General features: G+C 37.7%; 1 protein-coding gene and 1 long non-coding RNA gene across 5 annotated transcripts in view; one reads left to right on the forward strand and one right to left on the reverse strand.

The window, feature by feature from the left end:
* The window catches only part of LSAMP (limbic system associated membrane protein), a 667,551-nt gene that overhangs the window by 551,169 nt on the left and 94,668 nt on the right, over window positions 1-21,714 (forward strand). The gene's annotated exons all lie outside the window — the stretch shown is intronic.
* On the reverse strand, window positions 549-16,373 carry LOC143647848 (uncharacterized). Its single transcript, XR_013158210.1, has 5 exons — window positions 16,320-16,373; window positions 12,009-12,089; window positions 5,822-5,877; window positions 1,993-2,114; window positions 549-744 (listed from the first exon to the last, which is right to left on the reverse strand). It is a non-coding gene; the product is annotated as an uncharacterized LOC143647848 (long non-coding RNA).

Here is a 21,714-nt window from a genome sequence, read left to right on the forward strand (position 1 = left end):
AAAGCAGGGCTCAGCATCCTTGGTGGCCTCCTGTGTCTGTTTGCACCTACTTGTAAGTGCAATGATTGGAATTGGACTTTCAGTTTTAATGTTCCACATTTCAGATGGAGCTCATTCATTTATAAAGTAAAAAACTGGTCATCCATGCTCTGCTGAATAGAATGACTCAAGTTAGTTATGTCTTATCAAGTCATTTCTACTCACTTGTGTGTTGACAACCCCCCCCCCCCCGCCCCACCCCGTGCTCTATGTCTGGGCTAGAACTAGCTAGGGGTTGTATCTTGAACAAGGTATTTTCACTCCCAGATCAATTCCCAAGACTAACATTTAAAGGCTGCAACAAGTGAACTCAGGGAATTTTATACACGGGATGGAGAAGAAAAAGTTGGAAGTGAGAAGATATGGATTTTAATTTTACCCCTTCGATTAATGAGCTGTATGAGTTCAGTCATAATGCTTCACCTCTCTTAAAATTCTGTTTCACCATCCATAAAATAAGGGAGGAGCTGTCCTAGTTGACCTTAAAGTTCTCTCCAGGCAGTAAAATCTTCAGTCAGTGAAACTTCTTAGGACTAGGCAAGCAGACACTAGAGAAGCACCATCTCATTTCTCTACTTCTAAATTTATCACTTCAGTTGTCAACAAGACATTGCCCAATATCAGAAGCTGAGTTAGCCATATTTAATAGCGTAGGAGTTGTTTCTGCCAAGTTAAGAATATCAAACTTTCACTTCGGTGTCGGTCCTATTGAAGGAAAACAAAGAATGGAAGAGTGCCGCAAATCCCAGGTGCCCCAGTTCCAGCTTAAATTGCATAACTGTTAAGGAAAAAGTAACAGGACATTCCTTTTCAAATAGTTTCTATATCACAGCAAGGCACCAGCCTCTTGCTGTGTTCTGGTTTTCAGATAAATAAAAAAAGTAAACAGCCCCCGCCTACCCCTTCCCCCCTCCCAAGGTGATTGTTCTTTCACCCTCTTTGGAATCTATCCAGGATACAAACGTTTTAAAAATCAACATGTACTTCTCAGTTTCAACTTTTCAGCAGTGCAGAAGACTCCTAAGAGGTTAGGAAGAATGAAGACGCATCTAAGATATATGTGGCCTGAGAGTACTTAGCATTCCATTCTTCCTGACACAATAGTTTAAGTTTTGTGTGGCATGCAGCTAAAAAGGACAGATCTTGAGGCAGCAATGAGCCGGTCTGTCTGTCTCTAAGAGAGATACTTATCACTTCAGTTTTTCTAACTCTTAGAGGGGAAAGAAAGAAATATAATAAGAGAAGGAGAAAAGAAGCTGCCGATCCTCTCTTTATCTAGATTTATATTCTCTGAATCTCAGCTATCTTTGGGGGCCTTCATTTTTTTTTAAAACACTCTAACTCTTGTGCCTGCAGAGCTGCCACATCCACATCATTCTCTTATGAATCTTATTGGTCCTAATTGTCTTCTGTTTCTCTGTATCTATTTTTTTTTTAACGGTTTAATTATACTTTTGGATTTGCAGAGTTCAGTTCACCAGGCATTCTCTTCTCAAGGTCCACACAGGATTTAACACATGATGGTGGCTCATTGTGACATAGATTGATGTCTTCTTTCATTTAGAAAATAGCTTTAGACTATACTTTGTGTCAAAGAAATGAAAAAGACAGAACTCCTATCCTTATGGAAAAATTTCATGGAAAATCTGTTTTGTGGCAAAGCCCATATAAATGATGCACTACCCTGTTTTCTCTTCTATTTCCATGTCAAAGAGTGATTCCTTATCTCTCTGGAAAGGGGAGTTTATATATTTGTTTTTTTTTTGTTTTTTTTTTTTTCAGATAATAGGAAGGCCTATCTTCAAACGGCTTTGTTGAAGAAAGGCATTTCCAGGGCGACTTTTTTAAAAATAAAACCTAAAACACCTGTGTACTTTTCAGCTTTCTGACAGTCCTTGCCCTGGGGAGATGAGGGCCATCAGTGCCTAGGCTGCCTCTAGCCTGCTAAACAACCTGCAAATCTCCTGTCCCTGGGGACCTTCAATACATATTTGTAGACTGACTGAAGCCTGCAGGTCAACAAGGTCGTGGCTTTGTCATGCAGCCAGGTGAGCTGGAGATGTCAATAGAGACAGCTGAATGGGATAGAAAGAAACAATGGAAAATGAGTTGCTCCTCGTTTAGAAGAATGTGAAATGAGAGAGGAAAAAAAATGATGTCAAGTTGTATTTTCTCCCCTCAGGTCATTAAGTAAACAAATTATACAACTGATGAAGATCAGTTTCTCTCTCTCTCTCTCTCTCTTTTTCTAAATCATCAGCATGAAAATACTGTAATTTATTGAAGCATTTGTCCTCCCTATAGACCTGTGCTATAGACTTTGAAGAGCATATTAAAATGTTGCAGTTTGTCTGCCAGAATAAACATGGCATATTTTTTAGACCATCAAGTTTTACTTAAAAATCAAATTGGGGAACTTCTGCTTCTGGGAAGATGGGGTAGACATACTTTTCCCTATTCATACTATGTGCAACTAAAAATCACTTTAATGTTTTATATAAAATGAATATTAGTAAGCTCCAAAAGGTAGGGAGAAGAAGGTGGACTACCTAAGGAACTCGGGATCTAAGGAACAACATGGTAGTGAGCTCTCTGAGTTTATTTTTTGCCTTATATATCCCATGCTTGGAAGTGTCCCAATACCCCCACCAGGGTGGTATCAGCGAAGGCCAAGGAAGGAGCTGAGACTTGCGTCCCTCTTGGCAGTAATGAGCCCACACGTCTGAGCTGACATTGGAGAGCCTGGAATTCCATACCCACCCAGAGGAAAAGAAGAGCCCCTCCCCTCCCAGCTGGGGTTGGTGTTAGAGGAGGCCAAGTCAGGTTTTTCACCACCACACAGAGGTAATGAGGCCAACCCCACTGTGATATCAATGGAAATCTATGGGGAACCGGAATTTCCATCTCTGCCCAGCAGTAATGAGGCATCCCCACCCCACCTCCTCAGAGTACAGTGGAGGACTAGTGAGGAACCTGGATTCTGCCCTCGCCAGGAAGTAATGAAGTAGGACCCCACTCTTTGCCCTGCAGGAGAAGTGCCTCAGAAAGCAAGGAAAACAGAAAGTTTAAATAAGATCTGAAGCCTTATAATATAAAAACATCCAGGTTTCAACAAAAAAATCATTCACTATACCAAGAACCAGGAAAATCTCAAACTGAATGAAAAAGATGATCATTAGATGAAAACACCTAAATAACAAGATGTTAAAAGTATCTGACAAATACTTTAAAGTAGTCATGATAAAAATGCTTCAACGAGCAATTGCGAACACACTTGAAACCAAGAAAAAAAATTGCTTTAAACGTCAGCAAAGAAATAGAAAGTCTCAGCAAATAAATAGAAGATATGAAGAAGGCACAGATGGAAAGTTTAGAGCTGAAAAATGCAATAACTAAAATAAAAATCTCTACACACAAAACTGGACAAGTTATGTAAAATGTTCACTTCTTCCAAAAACATAAACTACTACAATTCATTCAACATAAGTAGATAATTTGAACAGCCATATAATTATTAAGGAATTTGAATTTATAATTTAAACCTCTTCACAAAGGACTCGCCAAGCCGAAATGGTTTTACTGAGGAATTTTACAAATATTTAACTAAGATTTAACACCAATTCTGCACAGTCTCAGAAAGTAGAAGAGGAGGGAATACTTCTCAATTGAATTTTTGAAATTAATATTTTCCTGATACCAAAACCAGACAAAGATGTGAAAAAAAGTAAAAGAAAAAAAAATTACAGACCACTCTCCCTCGTGAATATATATGCAAAATCCTCAACAAAATATTAGCAAATAGAATTCAGAAACACATCAGAAGAATTATATACCATTACCAATTTGGAAGGCTCAATTTAGTTAAGATTTCAATTCTCCTCAAGTTAATAGGAAGTTTTAACACAATTCCTATCAAAATCCCAGGAATATTTTTTGTAGCTATGGATAAGATTATTCTAAAATATATGTGGAAAAGCTAAAATAAGTTCTTAGACTTGACAACAAAAGCATAATCCAGTTTTAAAACTTGGTAAATTCAGCTTCATCAAAATTAAAAACTTCTGCTTTGCAAAAAGGCCCTGTGATAAAGAATGTAAAGACGAGCTATAAAGTGGGAAACCCTCGTATTCAGCAAGGATATGAACATATAAAGCATATAGAACATATAAAAGGCTCTCAAAACTCAACAGTAAAAATCAAGCGATGGGGTGGTGCAATGGTGGCTCAGTGGCAAGAATTCTCACCTGCTGAGTTGGAGACCTGGGTTCAATTCCTGGAGCCTGCCCATGCCAATAAATAAATAAATAAATACAAGTAATTAAAAAATGGACAGGGCGGGCCGCGGTGGCTCAGCGGGCAAAGTGCTTGCCTGCCATGCCGGAGGACCTCGGTTCGATTCCCGGCCCCAGCCCATGTAAAAAACAAACAAACAAACAAAATACAATAAAACAAGAAAATGTTTAAAGATGTTTCCCTTTCTTCCTCCCTTCCATCTTTCCTTCCTTCTCTCTGTCTTTCCTTCCCTTCCTCCCTCTCTCTTTAAAAAAAAAAAAAAAAAAAAAAAAAAAAAAAAAATGGACAAAAGAAATGAGCAGACATTTCATTGAGAGTATATATACATTGTAAATAAGCACGTGAAAAAGATGTCTACCATCATTAGCTATTAGCAAAATGCAAATTAAAACCACGATGAGGTATCATAAAACACCTATTAGAAAGATTAAAATGAAATTACTCCATCACCAAATGCTGGTGAAGATGTGGAGAAACTGAGTCACTCATAAGCTGTTGGTGGCAATATCAAATGATATAACTACTTTGGAAAAAAACTTGGCAGTAAGAAAAAAACAAAACAAAACAAAAGCAAAAACAAATACTAAACACGCAACTACCATATGACCCTGTAATTGCATTCCTGGACATTTATCCCAGAGAAATGCAGATGTACATTTACACAGAAACCTATACACAAATCTTTGCAGCAGCTTTATTTATAATAGTCAAAAGTCAGAAATAACCTAGATGTTCTTCAAAGGGTGAATAGAAAAACAAATGGAGGTACATCTTTTCCATGAAATTCTGCTTAGCAATAAAGAGAAATGAACTATTGATGCGCTTAACAGCCATATGTATCTCCAGTGAATTATGCTGAGTGGAAAAATGCTAGCCCCCAAAGGTAGAATGATTCCAATTATATAATATTCTTGAAAGGAAAAAAAAAAAAAAAAAAAAACAGAACTGAGCAGTGGTTTCCAGAGGTTAAGGAGGGAGTGGGAACAGTAAGAACGCAGGTTGACTATAAAATGGCCACATGAAGGGTCCTTCTGATGGTGGAAATGTTCTCTGTCCTAATTGTACAAATGCCAATATCCTGATTGTGACACTGTCCTATAGTTTTGCAAGATGTTGCTACTAGGGAAAACTAAGTAATGGGCACCCAGGTATCACTCTTATTTCTTACATCTGCATATAAATCTACAATTATGTTAAAATTTTTAATTAAAAAAAATCAAATGAAGGGACAGAGTATTTAAAGGAGGCATTGTATCAAAACAAACACTGATGTACTATGGAGCAGAATACAAAATTTGTCTGATTTTTTCTTTTATAATACGTGAAACATCAAAGAAATTTCACATTTTCAATGCACATTGAAAGCTATTTTCTAGACTTGTAGGAGCAAGAATTTGCATGACTCTGTTTCTCAATATACTTGAGTGAAACACTTTGAGAAATGTGGTGCAGAAAGAAGAGAGGATTTGAAAAGACACCTGGATCCTACCTGTCACAGGTATGATCCCTTAAACATTTGAGTTTCTTTGAGCTTCTGTCCCTTCCCTATAAAATAGGAATAATAAAAATATTTTATTATTTTCATCCCAGAGTTATTATTAGGATCAAATGTAACAAAAAGTATTGTTATTATTAAGGCAACACTGACATGGGGACTGTCTCAGTTTGCCAGGCTGCTATGATGAACGCTACATAATGGGTAGGCCTAAGCAATGGGAATTTATTGGTTAATGGTTTTGAGACTAGGTGAAATCCAAAATCAAGGCCTTGGCGAAGCACTGTTTTCTTCCGCAACCTTGTCACATTCTGGTACTAGTTACTGGTCATCCTTAGGGTCCCTTGGCTTGTATCCCTTCCCCACATCACATGGTGATGTCCCCTCTTTTCTCTCCCAGGTTCTGGCTCCCCCCGTGGCTTTGTCTCTGTTTATAAAGGACTCTAGTAACCTGGATTAGGGCCCATTCTCATTCTGTTTGGCCACACTGTTGCTAAACTAACATCTTCAAGAGATCCTCTTTACAATGGGTTCACACCCACAGGAAGGCAGATTAAGATTAGGAACATGACTAAATTGACGTACATAATTCAATCTACTATAGGCACATTGTTTAAAGGACTTAGGTATGCCCCAACAAGCAAAAATGAAGTAGCACAAACATATTAGAACAAACAGAAGGATAAATATATTTTGTCAACTTTTTAGTAGACTGACACCCAGGTACTATAGACTTATGTAAAACAAGCTAAACTAGAGCAGAATTACTTCTCAAACAAAGCAAACTTCTTATTGAAGTGTATTTATCTTGACTGGCTTTCTTATCAGTTTCCACCCAAAACTAATAAAACATAGATGATATCTCTTTAGCTATTTGGAACATTTTAAACCTTGTGACACCATCTGCCCCAGATTCAAGTAGAGAGAGGCCTTCGACCTATTGCACTAATGCTGCCCATAATAAGTGACATGTTTCTTAAAAAAAAAAAAAGAAAAAAAAATCCACAGATTGAACCAAAACCTAGAGGTAGAAATGTTTGAGCTGAGACTCATTAACAAGAAAACAAACAAGACCATATATCACTCTTGATATATATGAAGAAAAGACAGGTACTAAGGTCAGCTAGGTGAGTGACGATACCGAGGAAACAAAAATAAACACCTGGGCATCAGGCACTTGAACCATTTATTGAAGATCTTTCTAAGAGTTATATCTTCTGAGAGAGACTAGCATGAAAGGGCCACTTGCAAAATTGTGGGGACTAAAAGGAACCAAGATTAGGGAATTAGAAGAAATGGGCAGGTGGACAGGAGATGGCTGCAGAGAATTATTACTTGGGTCTGTCTAGGTAGAATCTGACTAAGAATTCAAATACGCCCCCAAAGTCATTTTGCTTATTTTTTGAAATCAAACTATCAAGTATATAATTAGCTTCCTCTAATTCTGTTTAATATATGATACTGGTTATTGGACCACATTTATCTCTGAGCTCTCTTAGAAAATGATGACTATAACGTAAGAAATGTGCAATGAGCACCTGTTGTGTGCCAAAAAACTGTGTCAAACTCCTTATACATAGTAATTTATTTAAAGCCTTTAGCAAATATATAAGCAATTAGCTTTACTTTATGACGAATAAATTAAGGCTTTGATTGTTGAGATAGTTTGTTCCTGGATATGCAGCTAGTGTGAGACAGAAATGCGATCCTAGAATTAATGTTCTTCCATGCTACATCCCTCTTCTGATGACAGAGCTGTGAACCTCCTGCTTTTTGACATTTGCTCTGCACATAGCTAGACATTACAATAACTGTGATAGCTAATAATAAGTTGGACTCATAGCAATACCTACACCCAGACAATCTCTGATTCATTTAAGTCATTTGTTCGCCAGAGCAATATTATTTTCCCCAAGACTTACATGCAAAAACAATAAAAGAAAACTGAGGGGAAATCAAGTGTAATCTCAGTACCATGCTTAATAATGCTGGTATCTGATAGATGAAATGACATAAATAAAAGTAACTACCCTTAGTTACCTCTGCTCTCCCAAAGACAAAGTGACACATGTTATAAATGGCAGAACTCCATCACTGAATGCATTCCTGGCAAATACTGAAGGAGAGAGCCTCAGAGTGAAATTCCCTGGTCTGTTAACCTCATCAGCTCTTTCTTCTTTTTGACATTGGCAAAAATCTGTAGTCTGGATGGGAGCTCTAATAGCTTTCCATAAGGTTCCAGCACCTGTTTCCAGGGTCCAGTGGTCAGATGAACAGACCGGGTGCCAAAAGTCATGTTTGCTATTTCCAGTTCTGCCATAGCCCCGGGACCTTCCACTGGGACGTTCCCTGACCTCATTTCGCTTCCTCCCTGTACTGCAAAACAGGAATGCCCAGTATTTTCCCATTCTTGGGACTCCTTCCCAGAAGTGCTTTCAAGGATGTTGCGTTTGTGCTGTCCTAAAATGGGTGCTGCTCCTGAGGGGCAGCCACAATGAGGGAACCCCTCTACCTATATCACTTCCAGGTGAAGGGAATGAACACCTTGGCATCTTCTACAGAGTTCTCATGCCAGATCTCTATGCTCAGATGCAGTGTAAATATGTGACCTCTCCGTGTAGGTCTGTACTTCTACAGCATGTGTTCCCAAGTATACCCTGTGCAGCTGCTTGTCTGTAACTTTAATAACTCTCAAAGCCTTTTCCTGGTTTTGTGTTACAGGCTCAATAGCAAAGGATCAATTTATATTAAAGGCCAAATATTAAAAATTCTAGGGAGGACTCTGGGGTATCTATCCTGAAATTTAATTGAAATCAGTGTAATGTTGTTCACAGATGAAAAACCGAAGAGGTGTATTTTGGGGGCTTGTAATGATAGCTCTGGATGATGAAATGAAGCCCAGCAGGGAGGAAAGGAAAACATTGATTTTTTTCAGGATGCCATGTGCCTGTGCGCTGAAGAATGCTTCCCAATATCATGGTATCTCCTATTACGGCAACTGTTGAGTTTTCTGTCTTTTAAAGTACTTAAGGAGAGAAAGGCGATCCTTTAGCTGTTGTCCCATATCCAAAACCTGCAAAACTGTCTATAGTTAATATAGACAGAGCCAACCCAGGAATGGATTGGCTTCCAAAAGTGTATTTTTGGTTGTCCTTTGTAACTTGGAATGCATTTTCCCATAGAAATAAGATTCTATGTGATGATTAAGTTACCAGGCAAGCTATGCAAGAAAGCATTTCATCCATGACATGTCTAAAGTGTTAGCATGCAACCCCCAGGTGCCAGGCCCATGCTGGTCCTGAAGAGTCACAAATAAATTTCTTTGATGAATCCACATGATCATGAGAAAGACAAATGCCAAAAGTAAGCAGTTCAATTTGGTGGTCAGGAGCTGTGAAGGAGAGATGTAAACGCGCTCTGAGAGTCCCTAGGAGGGACCAATTAAATCTAGTTTTAAAACACAAGACTGCGAAGAACAGTCTACTTAGAAAGGATGCGAGTGAAGAGGCTAAGAAGGGCAAAAGCATGGCATCTTTGGAAAATGTCACAATAGCGCAATGGGGTGTGGTGAATAATGGGGTTGAAAAGGCAGGCACGAAATTAGAAGAATGAAGAGACAGTATGCCAGAAGAAGAAGCCGTGATGTTTTGTTCTGATAGCAATGAGAAACCACTGAAAGAGTTTCCACAAGAGAGTAGCATGATCAGCTCTGCATTTTAGAAAGATTCCACTGAGAAGGGAAAAAGGAACTGGGAAAGAAGAGAGCAGAGACAAGGCCACCAGTTAGGAAGTAATTTCAAGGTTTTGTTAGCCTGATAAAATGAATTGTGTATTGTTATTTTTATACATTTGCATTGTTTTTATTTTTTTTTAAGTATTGAATAGAATTCTCCCGCAATCTCAACTGGGCCTGGTATTTTCTCTGTTTTGTTTTAAAACTACCAGATAAATTTCTTAAATGGCTATCAAACTAGAAGTATTTTATATATTTTATATTTTTAATCAGTTTTGCCAAATTCTATTATCTTAAGAAGTTATTAATTTCACCTAATTTTTAAAAACATTTTACATAAATAGCTCTAATTTTACAATAAAATTCCTAAATTGTTTATAATAGTCCCTCATCTTTTTAATCTATAGTCATAGCCGGTTTTTTGTTCTTAATATTTATTTGTGCCTCATCTCTTTTCCTTTTTTTCCTTAATCACTCTTGACAGAGACTTGATAGTTTTTATTCTTCTTAAAGAACAAATTTTAACTTTTTTGATCTTTTCTATTGTATATTTCCTTTTGTTCCTTTTACCAATAATTTTGGCTCTTTATTATTTCCCTCTAACCCTCTGAGTTATGTCGTGCTTTTTATAACTGCTAAAAAATTCATGCTGAGCTCATTAATTTTCAACTCTTATTTCCTTATAACATAAGCATTTAACCTTGTAGGTCACTCTCTAAGAACTGCTTCAGCTGAAACTCACAGGAGTTGATTTATAATATGTTTATCCTTGTTCGTTCTTAGGTTTGTTATGATTTTTTTCAGTTAGCTTTGAGTTATCTAGAGTTACTAGAGCTTTTTCTCATTAATTTTGTTATTAATTTCTAATTTAATAGCACTGTGAAAATAGAGTGCAATTGCAGGTGCCAGTTTCTATATACTGAGACTTGTGTTTTTATCCCAGAATATGGCCAGTGTTTGTAGATGATTCATGTATGTTTAAGATACTTTGTGTTCTCTACTTGAGCATAAAATTCTCCAAGGCTCTGATACTAGACAAAGGCAGAGTATGTATTGGAGGGATATTCAGAATATTTTATTTGGTAAGTAATTGAAGATTGGAAATAGTGGAGATTTAAGATCCAGGATGATGTAGCAATGTTCTGGCTTTGATTATTGAGTGGCTTTAGGTGCTGTACATTGATGTAGTAGAGGGGACAAGCTGGTTTGTGGGAGGTGGATGAAAAGTTTAGTTTTGACATGTTGCTTTTAAAAGGGAAGTGACATCCAGTTAATTTGTGCAAGGGATTGGAAATAGTTACCTGTGATTGAGCAGAAAAGCCCGGCCTTAAAGCGTTGTTTTGGGAGGTGTCCACATCTAGGGGTCACTGCAGCCTATGCGTGGGAGGTAGAATGGGAAGAGAAGGCAGCCAAGGACATACATTGAAATATATAAAAATTCATTATTACACATATTACCTCCTCAAATGTCTTCCTATCTAGCATTTTGCTGCTAAATTGGCAAATGGCAAAGATTATATAAATTGCTCTTGGCTGCCATTAATGACAAGTTAAACCCAGACTCTCCGACCTGGAGAGTTTCTAGCGGTGGCAGAGACTCCAAGTTTCGTCCAGGGTAGCTAGCAGCAGTCATTGCTTCTATAAACATGCTCCTGCCATTTTAGCTTCCCTTACTTAACCTGCATAGAGGCGCCTGCTACTCATGACTAAAGCAAATTTGAACACAGCAGGGTTGGGAGAGTATGTCTGGGTGTGGGGCAATGGAAAACTTTGGTCTTGTCAAAATTGGGAGAGGAGAAGGTAAAAATATCAACAAAGAGGGAGAACACCTCAGAATAAATAAGAAAATATTTTGTACTGCTCCTGACATTTTAGCTTCGTGATCTCTAGCCATAAGCCAAAATCGGTCTTTTTTAGCCAATTTTTTAGTGTTAGTGCCATGGGTACAGACAGGGAGGCATCTACAAAGGAAATGTTTTTCTCCAATTCATTGTTCTTTGGCTTTCAGCTTTTCTCTCAACTGATGCCAAAGGCCACAGACAGTACCCAGATATGGAAGGCAGCCAAGCTCTCTTCTTGTGGTTGTATTCTTGCCTGATTTACCCTTCCATCCTTTCATTATGCAGGACATTAGCAAATTTAGATGACCCCCGAAGGTTCGAGTGAGTGAGAGTTTGTAGGACGAGCTTCTTCTGGTATTAAATAGCCACTTGAGCTTCGATGAAGCCCCTATTGTGGTCTGTAGAATGTGGGCTTGGAAAATAGTGTCTCTAATTTCACAAACCACATGGCAATGCTCTGACCTGCTCAACTTAGGGAAGACTAGTAATGAAACAGATATCCTAGGAGTAAATAGTTGGGTGCAATTATTCATCCAAATTATTTTTCATGCTTAGAGCACCACTGTGAGGAAGGAAAGGATTATAATATATAACTCTTCTTTCTTGCCTTTCAATTCTTGAGAAAGTAGGACATTCTTAATGGTCATCAGGAAGAACATATTTCAGGTTGGAAACTGGGTCTGTCCCTCTGAAATAAATTAGATGTGAATAAATATAAATTCCAATACCATTTTTAGAGAGTTCTGTTGTCTACAGTAAGCACAATTTAAAGTGGAGCCAGATGCCATGTCCCCTTCTCAGGATATGCAAGAATCGAGATGGTTGCTGACTGTGCAAAGTCAATGTTTGGACTATGTATAGAGACAGATACAAAATCATTCTAATCAACAGAAGCAAAACAGCATCACATTTGGATTTCATGGCAATTTGACAAATAAGATTTAGGGGACATGTAGGACTGAGTTATAGAAATAGTTCAGTCTATACCTTTAATTCAGTATTCCATGAGTTCCAAGGACATGGTTTAAAAATAAGCATCAGGCAGTTATGTATACAAGGGTAATCATAGCCCTTATAATGATAATAACAATAATAAAATACCTTCCCTTATTCACCAAATAAAGTAGACTCAATGATTTATAGGAATTGTGATTGATCTCCTCTGTCTTTCCAAAGAAAGGCATCATTTTAGGTAATTCCTTCTCTGGAGTGTTTCCTAGGAAGGCAGTGCCCTCTGAAACAAACAGGTGTTAAAGAAAATCTGATGCAAATAAGGACTCTTGCTGTCACAGAGACACATGCTTTGTACCTATATAAATGCATTTCTCAGAAATCCCTCACTGTTGAGAAAAACTGTTTGAAAGGAAGCCGAGCTAGCTAAAAATGTTATTCTTTTGCCCTGAATACATCTGCTTCTGCTTCAGATTGGCTGCCTTAGTTATGTATATGTGTTTAACATATTAAAATGAGGCTTATTTTATTCTTTTCTATGATTTCAGCACAATTCTCTCCTTCGGGTTCTGGATATGTAACTGATTTGTCTGTATTTATACCATGATGCTGTTTGGGAATATGTTAGAGACCCAGGGCAGTACACATTGATGATGGGCTTAAAATGACCATTCCCTGACAGGCCCTTGGCCTCTGAAACTCACAAAGTGTGCTCAGGGTGGCCAGTGGAACTTGATAAACACTATTTCTTCCATTATCTTCCTCTTGCTTCCTGTATAGTCATTTCGTGGGATCACACATTGCAGAGTTCCTACCACCCGCAACTAGGAAGCATTGTGCTCCCCATGTCTTTGAGTTTTCTACTATGAGCTCTCTATTATGTGAGGTCATGCCTGAATCAGTCATAGTAAAGGAAGATGGAGCATTGGCTGGTTATTAGGTGAGTCTCAACCTAATTGCATCTTGCTGACCCTGTACATAGGCTCTGGAAAGAAATTTAGAGTATGTATATTGGCACCAAAGGGGTCTGAGACACAATCTAAATGGCTGTTCATACTTCACCTAAATGCTGAAGTCCACTGTCTTGGCTCTTCTGGGTTTCAACACTCTAGAAAATCATTAGGAAGCTCAAGTCATAAAAGAAAATTCTGTAGGTGGCCCAGAATAATGTCCTCCAAAGTGTATCTATAGCTTTCCCTGCTAAACACACTCTAAAACAGTTCAATAGTCAAATATGTTTGGGAAACTTTTGGAGATTCAGAGCACATGTTAACATATTAATGGTTTTAGGAACTCCCACTCTTAAAAATAACATTACTTTTTGTTTTTTAAATCCATTGATTCTTAAATTTATTTTGCCATAGAAACTATTTACATAGCAATTATCTTTATCCAAAATTTGGGGCTAGGCCGCCCTTCGAGCAACCTTAGTCATGGAAAATCCAAGAAATCTTCTTGTCCCAGGTTACTGAATATAAGGTCCTTAAGCTAGCATGCTTTCTTGAGTTAGCTGAAGCCCTCAGAGAGGGCCTGATGGACCAAAGATTTGGATCGAGAGTGGTTTGGATCCAGAGGGGAAGGCTGAGCTGCCCAGAGATAGAAGCTCACAAAGTGTCTTTGTGTGAAGTGCCCTCAACCACACATCATTATTATATTCCCTGCCAAAGTGGCTTCCTGACATTTTTCCTTTCATAAACCAAATTTGTCCTCCCAATTTAATTAACAGAAGAAATTGAAGGTGGGAAAGGCAGTGATATTGCCAGAGGCACTTCTGAGCCTATTCTAGCAGGCTGTGAGTCAGTGCTCATTGTTTCATTTTAAAGAAAATCTGGACACTCTTAAAATGTGTTCTATTTTTAACAAAACACTATTAAATTGTCACATACCCTTCTTTCTGTTTCCTTCTCCACTGCTGCTGATGGTGACCAAGATATTTGTGTGGGAATAAAAGCTGTCTCTTTTATATTCAACTGACATTTCTAGTTCCCTGATATTATTATTTTGCATTTCTATGGACTTTATCTTTCCAAAAGACTTTTACAATCATTCATTAGTTATTCCTCACAGCTTCCCTATTAGGTAGAACACAATGATTTACCCTTTTAGCTTTTTATCCCCCTCCATTCAGTACTTCCCCTTTTCTATTCATGAACGGGAAAGGGAGGTAAATAAGTGAGATCCTACTATATCTTAAACTTATTTCTCATGTAAGCATCATAATCTTCTAAGGGTAATATGATTTGGGGGATTTTTTGCTCTTCTCCTCTCCTCCAAATTTGCTGTCGAGAAAATGACCTGCAATACTGGCCAAAGGGAGGGACAAATTTTCCAATTTATTAGTAGCTGGATAAGCACCTGAGGAATATCCCCCAACCTTTCCCAGTTTAGGGCTTCTGTGGCAAGGGGTGTTACTGAGAAACTTAGACTTAGATTCGTAAGTGAGGCATCTTATTCCCTCCATATCCTGTCCTCCACATCTAAATGTCTAGGTCCATATTTACCCAACCAGTAGCAAAGGTAAGGAGTGGGAATAGAAACAGAGATGGAGGTCCGACCCCAAAGGGCAGGCTTTGCTCAGGATATAGCCCTAGAAAGTGCAAGAGGACTCCATGCATGAGTACAGAAGTGGAGGGGAAATGGTGAAACTTAGAAACCTGCCTTCAAGGTCTAGAGTACCTGCACATGAATATTATGACCATAAAGAACTGAGACTATGTTTCATCAAAAAGAAAGTTCTTCCACTGAGGAGGGCATAATGAGGTATGAACCGCATGGAAACCTAATGGTAGATGAGAAGCAACTATGTTGAAGCTACTGGTCCCATCTTTTTCTACCTTCACCACATTTTTATTTATTTATTTATTTTTGGATAAGGGACCACACTAACTATATAGAAGGAGTATATCACACATCACTTGCCTACCTGGAAATTGGCCACCTTATAAACACCTACACTGAACCTGCTAAGAGTCAATTTGAGTAGAATATCTATGTAGCAACTGTTTTGACAATTGAAGGACTTATTTTAGCTACTAATGTACTTTCTTCATAGGAGACCTCAATAGGACCTTAGCATAGGGCTCTTTGCTTTATATTTGCACACAGTCTGGACAAGAACTGGATATAATGCCTTCTTCTAGTATTTTTCAGACCTTAGAAGAGAAGAAAGCAAATCCTGGGGGGGTGGGGGTGGGATTTGGAAAAAAGCCAGAAATACCAGTTAATAGCTTGATCAGGGAGAATTCAAAAAACAACAAAAACAGATGTAAAAAATTTAGGGACATTTAGTAAAAGGGCAAATTGTCTGAAAGACCCTTTGATGGGTTCTAGAGCGATCACTGTATTACAAAATGGAAGCTCATAATACTGACCCTTGCTCTTCACAGAAAGCTTAAATTAATACCAAGATTTTCTTCTTCAAATGGCAGAAGTATATATTACACATTTAAGAAAGATTTCCATCCAAAAAAAAGATTGAAATGTAAAATGTCTTACAGCTTAAAGAGGCAACACCTCAGTTATTAAACAAATAAACAACAACAAAAAAATGGGTCTCCATAATGAGTTGTTTCCCAAAGGTACTATATAAAATGATATAACATATATGTTCGGTATTCTGCCAGGTATAAATACATTGAAAAGGATTACAAATTTGTCACATACTCCTTTTATATGTCAAACACACCTATCCCTCTTCATACTATTCCTTCCCCCTGCCTTTCCCACATTCCACAGATCCACTAAAAGAAATGCATCCCCTGTTGATAGACTCTCAGAAGAGAAGTCCTATATTAAAAAAAAGTATGTATTCATCTAAAATTCAAATTTAACTGGGCTTCCCGTATTTTTATTTGCTAAATCTGGAAACTGTACTTGAAAGTTCTAATGATCAGCCAATTTGGGTAACCAGTGGAGGTTCTGCTGTTCCTGCAGAGATATCTTTTTTTCCCAATATGATGAAACCTACTAGAACTCATCTGACTACATCTGTCTGGTCCCTTAATACTCATTTTGTCTCTCAATTGCCAGTTGTAAAACTTTGACCAATGACAACAAAATGATACATCACTGAAGTCCTTAAGACCTCATAATGCACAGTCAAGAGATTGGACCATTCTGACAGTAAGAGCTGCAACATGTAAATTAGGAAGTAAAAACATGGGAGAACAATCTGACAGATAAAGAGCAAAAGCCCATATTTACACCTGATGATTTGGTAATTTTCAATGGCATACAGGCATAACAAAGATCTTTTAAAGCTATGAATAAACACAGTTCTTCATTATTTATATTTGTCTGAATTCAGCAAGGTACATTAACCCTTAATTTGCCCTCCTACTCATTCTCTACTTTATTCATCTGCATTTGGTTCTCTTGAGAATAATGAAAGGAAATCAGAGGGCCTTTGTGAGTTATGACAGCCAACTGCAAATGGATTGATTAAAAACATGGTGTTGCTTTTAAAATTTAAATAGTAGTGAGAACTCTGTGTAATATACATAATAGATATTCACTGGTAAGGTGCTGGAGGTAGAAAGAGAGAAAATATGAAGATACCATCAGTGTTGATCTGTGTTTAAACATGAGATTGATTTTAAATTTTTCCTGTGTAAGTCAGTTTCATTACAGGCATATTAATCCTCCTTCGGGTGGTTTGAGACTTTTTTTCTGAACTCTTCATAGAAAAAATACGTATCAGTGGTTTTCATTTTTCATAAACAGTGAATTAAATCAGAATGCTGAGTTAGTGATCCTTACTCAGAAGATGGCAGTTTGAAACAAGATGGTTGGTCACAGAAGCCCTTGCTTTGTACCTGATTGTGTTTTCTGTCTCTCCAAATTCCAACATAAAATAAGGAGCTTAGAAAGAGCTCATTTTCCCTCTTCACATACACATTTCATTAGGAGGGCATTCTTTCATCCAGAGAGCACTAAGGGTCTTAGAAGAGCTCATAGACACATACCTCATTTCCAGCTTCACACCATTGCCTTAGGTGCTGCATGCAACCTGGGAGAAAAACCTGGGAGAGAAACAAAGATGTATTAAGACAGAGAGAGTGGACAGAGGCAAGGAATTGTAGGGTGGTGAGGGAAGCGTAAGAATTCTGCTGGATGAGTCAGCAATTTGGGCAAGAGTGCCCTGGATGAAGGTGAGTATGCCGTCGACCTTCTTTCAGGTAGATCAAAAAAGAGCGCTGATGTAAACTCTTGGACTAGGGCTGGTACCATAAAGAGTTATATGTGCATATTTCTCTAAATCGAATTATACCGCAAGATGGGGACTAAGTTAAAAGTAAGAGAGGGAAAGGAGAAAAGGAGCCTGACCTATAAGCAGAGAAAGGGTTAGAGGGTGGAAGAGGATTTGAAGCACTGACAACTTGCTTGTCAGGAGACAGCCCGGGAACTGGAACACATATCTGGGGAGTATGCATGCTGGTTCCCAGCAGGGCCATCCAGGTTCTGTGGGAGCTGAAATTTCTACAATATGGAGGGCCTCTTTAAAAGAAGAATGCAAAACTGGGTACAAAAATCAATATTTGTTTAGAATGAAAATAGAAATTGCCACAAATTATGCACATACTGGTACATACCATAAATATCACAAAATTAAGAGAATATCATTATCATTTTATGAAATAGCTGCCTGACATTCCTTTAATACTTTTATTCTCTACATTTTTATTGCATATGTTTTGATCACCTCTTAATAACACTGAAGTTTTGTTACATTTTCTATACAGTAAATAAAAAAGCAATTCAATCTTTCTTCTAGCATGTTTGATCAAAATTTATATTTTAGTATTCATAGTTTTGAAAAGTTCCTTTTTACTTCTCAACTCTTAAAAGTAATTTCATGTAAATGATTAGAATTTTTGATTTGGAGAAAAAAGAAACCCCCACTGGGATTATTTCACCTGTGTGCTTTAAGATCAAAGTTCTCACACAGTGACTACTCTTAAATACTCTTTGAGTGGACAGCAGTCAATGACCAGTGTGTCACCACTGTTCTCATTCTTGTGGTACTTTAAGAGTTTTATATTATCTTTGTTGGTGTTAGTGTTTTATGTAAAGTTAACAAGAAATTTAAGTGTTTCTTCATTCAGTAGTAGAGTAGGATTTCACATATAATTTCACATACTGCCATTCCCAATGTTTGCAGTACTGTGACAGATTTCTCCCCTAAAAAGAGGAATGCATAGGAATGCTATTTCATAGTGTGTGTAAAAAAAGAATATATAGGTTGGGCCATGGTGGCTCAGCCGGCAAGAATGCTTGCCTGCCATGCCAGAGGACCCGGGTTCGATTCCCGGTACCTACCGATGTTAAAAAAAAAAAAAAAAGAACATATATCATTATATACAGTATGTAACTGATGTATAAAATATGCGTAAATATATATACTGTATTATCAAGTATAATCCTGACAAGGACGATTCTCCATTTGGCACTTTGATGATAGCTGAATCCTCTGTTTATAATTTTTAAAATAATTTCCTTAATTATATATAATAAAGTGCCCATATGGCTCAATAAATTGTCACAAATGGGTTTGCCTGAAATAGGCACCCAGATCAAGAAATAGAACACAATCCATTGTCTAATCTAGAAGTCACCCTTATGCCTTCTTTCACAAAAGCAATCACCATCCTGATACTTAGCAGCCTAAATTAATTTTGCTTGCTTTCATATTTTATACACATGGAATCATAGCTATTGTATTCTTTTCTTGTCTCTGGTTCCTTCCATTCAATGTTGTGTCTGTAAGTTAGATATAGTTTAGATAGTTTGTTGTTATTGCCACAGAGTTTTCCAGTCTGTAGTCACTCTTATTGGTGAGCGGTTTCCAGTTCGGGGATATAAATGAATAAATAGTGTTATTGAGAACATTCTTGTATATGTCATTTGATGAACACATGAACCCATTTATATTGGCTATGTTTCTAGGAGTGGGATTGTGCCATCCTCAAGTGGGCACACATTTAGATTTAGTAGATTCCGCCAAACAATTTTCTCAAGTGGTTGAACTACTCTGATTACAATTTTATGGGTCTGATGTTTGGAAGAATTTTCCATTACCTAACTCTGACTTTATACCTTTTAAACTTGGTCCTCTACTACTCACACAATTCTGGTATTGGGTGTTCTAGAATAGACTTCCATCATGTTATAACCCTTGTCCCTGCAATGTTGAGTGAGTAGGCTCAGTGAAAAATAGGTCATTCCAAACTGGGGTGCTAATAATAACTTACCTATTCAAGAAATCAACTGTGAACCACAAATATATCCCACTCAACCTAAATAGAGACAATACCAACTCAACTGCCCCTTAGTAACTTTCCACCATGCCTGCAGCCACCTACTATATGGAGAAATGTATTGGAGGAGAAGGGGAGTGGAATGAGGCAGTAGTCACAATACATTGTAGTTAAATATCTTTATTTCAGAGATTTTACAAAATGAATGACCAAACTGAACAAACAGCTAAAGCCTTCTCCCAGGGTCTTCAAAGGAGTATTAGCAAGTGAGAGGCCCTGAAACTTAAACTTCACTAGACCATCCATTCTCTATTGTCTGAACGTTGCCACATAACAAAAAATGCAAAACTTAGAGGTGTTCAATAGTAAGCAGTTTTCACACATGCCTTAAATGTAGTTGGCCAGGTTGCTCTGCTGAACTTGACTGAGATCACTCCCATATTTGAGGGCAGCTAATCTAAGAAGGTCTTAACTGAGATGTCTTGGCATGCTCAGCCCGTTTCCTCAGGTCTGTCTCCTTTCGTCCTAGCATGTTTCTTCTCATGGCAGTGGCAGAGAGAAATAGCAGAACAAGCTCCAATGTGTAAGTTTATTTTAATCCTCTGTTTATATCATGTTTGCTAATACCTCAGAGGTCAAAGGAAGTCATATGGTTGAACTGAGAGTCATAGGTAGTAGGGTCCAACTAGGTTCCATGGCAATTAGTATACATAAATGGAGGGAGGAAGATTGAGACAGGCTATTCATGCCACTGGTCCACCACAATTAGACTTCTAGTAAATCCTCCTTGGTTCCCACCTCCTGCACACAATTGGGAACATCTTTGGGGGCATGCTAGGATTGAGTGAGCAAAAGACCACAAGCATACAGAAAGCACACCTGTACAATTTAAGACATAATGGAAACACCCCTCTCTATTCAAAAAGTCTGCCTTCTTTCCAGCTGAACTTCCCACAAACTCTTTTCACATAAAGGCATAGATGGAAACTGATGATGTCTTTATAGCATTTGAGACTCAGCTGCTCAGGATGGAAAGTGAATTGGATGAATCCTTTAATCACTCTGAGGTCTGAGGGACTCAATGTTTTTGCACACTGGGAAACAATTTCTGGGTCAACTTTCCAACTCAGGACAGTAGAGAGCTAGGCTTTCATCACTAGATACTAATCCTTTTGGTATGTGAAAATCTTTCCATAAGGAAACCTTACTGGGATGATCTAAAACAGTAAGCCCCATTCATCATTTATATGTGAGTACGCAAAGATTCATTGGCTAAATATTTTACAGAGGTTTCATTTCAATTTGTTTTGTTTTGTTTTCTAGAAAAGAGAAAGGGTCATGAAGGCTTTTATCAGGAACAAGTAGAATATGTACTTTAGAAAAATAGAGAAGAAACAGTACTTAACTAAGGGGACTTAGAAGGCAAACTGCCCTCATAAGATGGGTTCAACCTCTACTACTAATGAGAACAACTTATTTTTTGACTGGAAAAGTGAAGAATAGCCTCATCTCAAACCAGTAGCATAGCCTGGAAGATCTGTCTAACCTGAACTACTACTAGTGCCATATTGATTTTGGTTTTTTTGCATGGGCTGGCACCGGTAATGGAACCCAGGTCTCTGTCATAGCAGACAAGAACTCTGTTCACTGGCACCATATTGTTTTATAGAGAGTTTAGGTACATTAGGGAAGTAAATCGATCATGTATGATTATCATATAGAGTTACTGAATATTAATCTCTAAGGTCATCTACAATCTTAACTGTTTGACAATCCAATGTTACCTCTACAAGTTCAGGGAATCATTTGCAAAAGTTCCAGAGAAAGTAGGTGAATATTTTCTATATTGGGTCTGTATGTCAAGCTAAGGATGTTTTTGAGATTCAGGATTTCAGGTAGAATCTTATTTTAACCAAGTTGAAGAGAAATCAGAATAACTGTGTTGAATCCAAATCTCATTAAAATGAAAGTTTACAGCTACAGAATGTGAAGGGATACACTATTTGTTCAGTTTCTTATTTGTTTACATAAAATAAGTGTTAGGTAGGCAATGCATCTGCAAACAATAACAAATGGGAGAGATGCAAAAGAGGATGTTCTTGCCAA

This window comes from Tamandua tetradactyla, chromosome 10, assembly GCF_023851605.1.
Source record: "Tamandua tetradactyla isolate mTamTet1 chromosome 10, mTamTet1.pri, whole genome shotgun sequence".
NCBI classification, from domain to species: domain Eukaryota; kingdom Metazoa; phylum Chordata; class Mammalia; order Pilosa; family Myrmecophagidae; genus Tamandua; species Tamandua tetradactyla.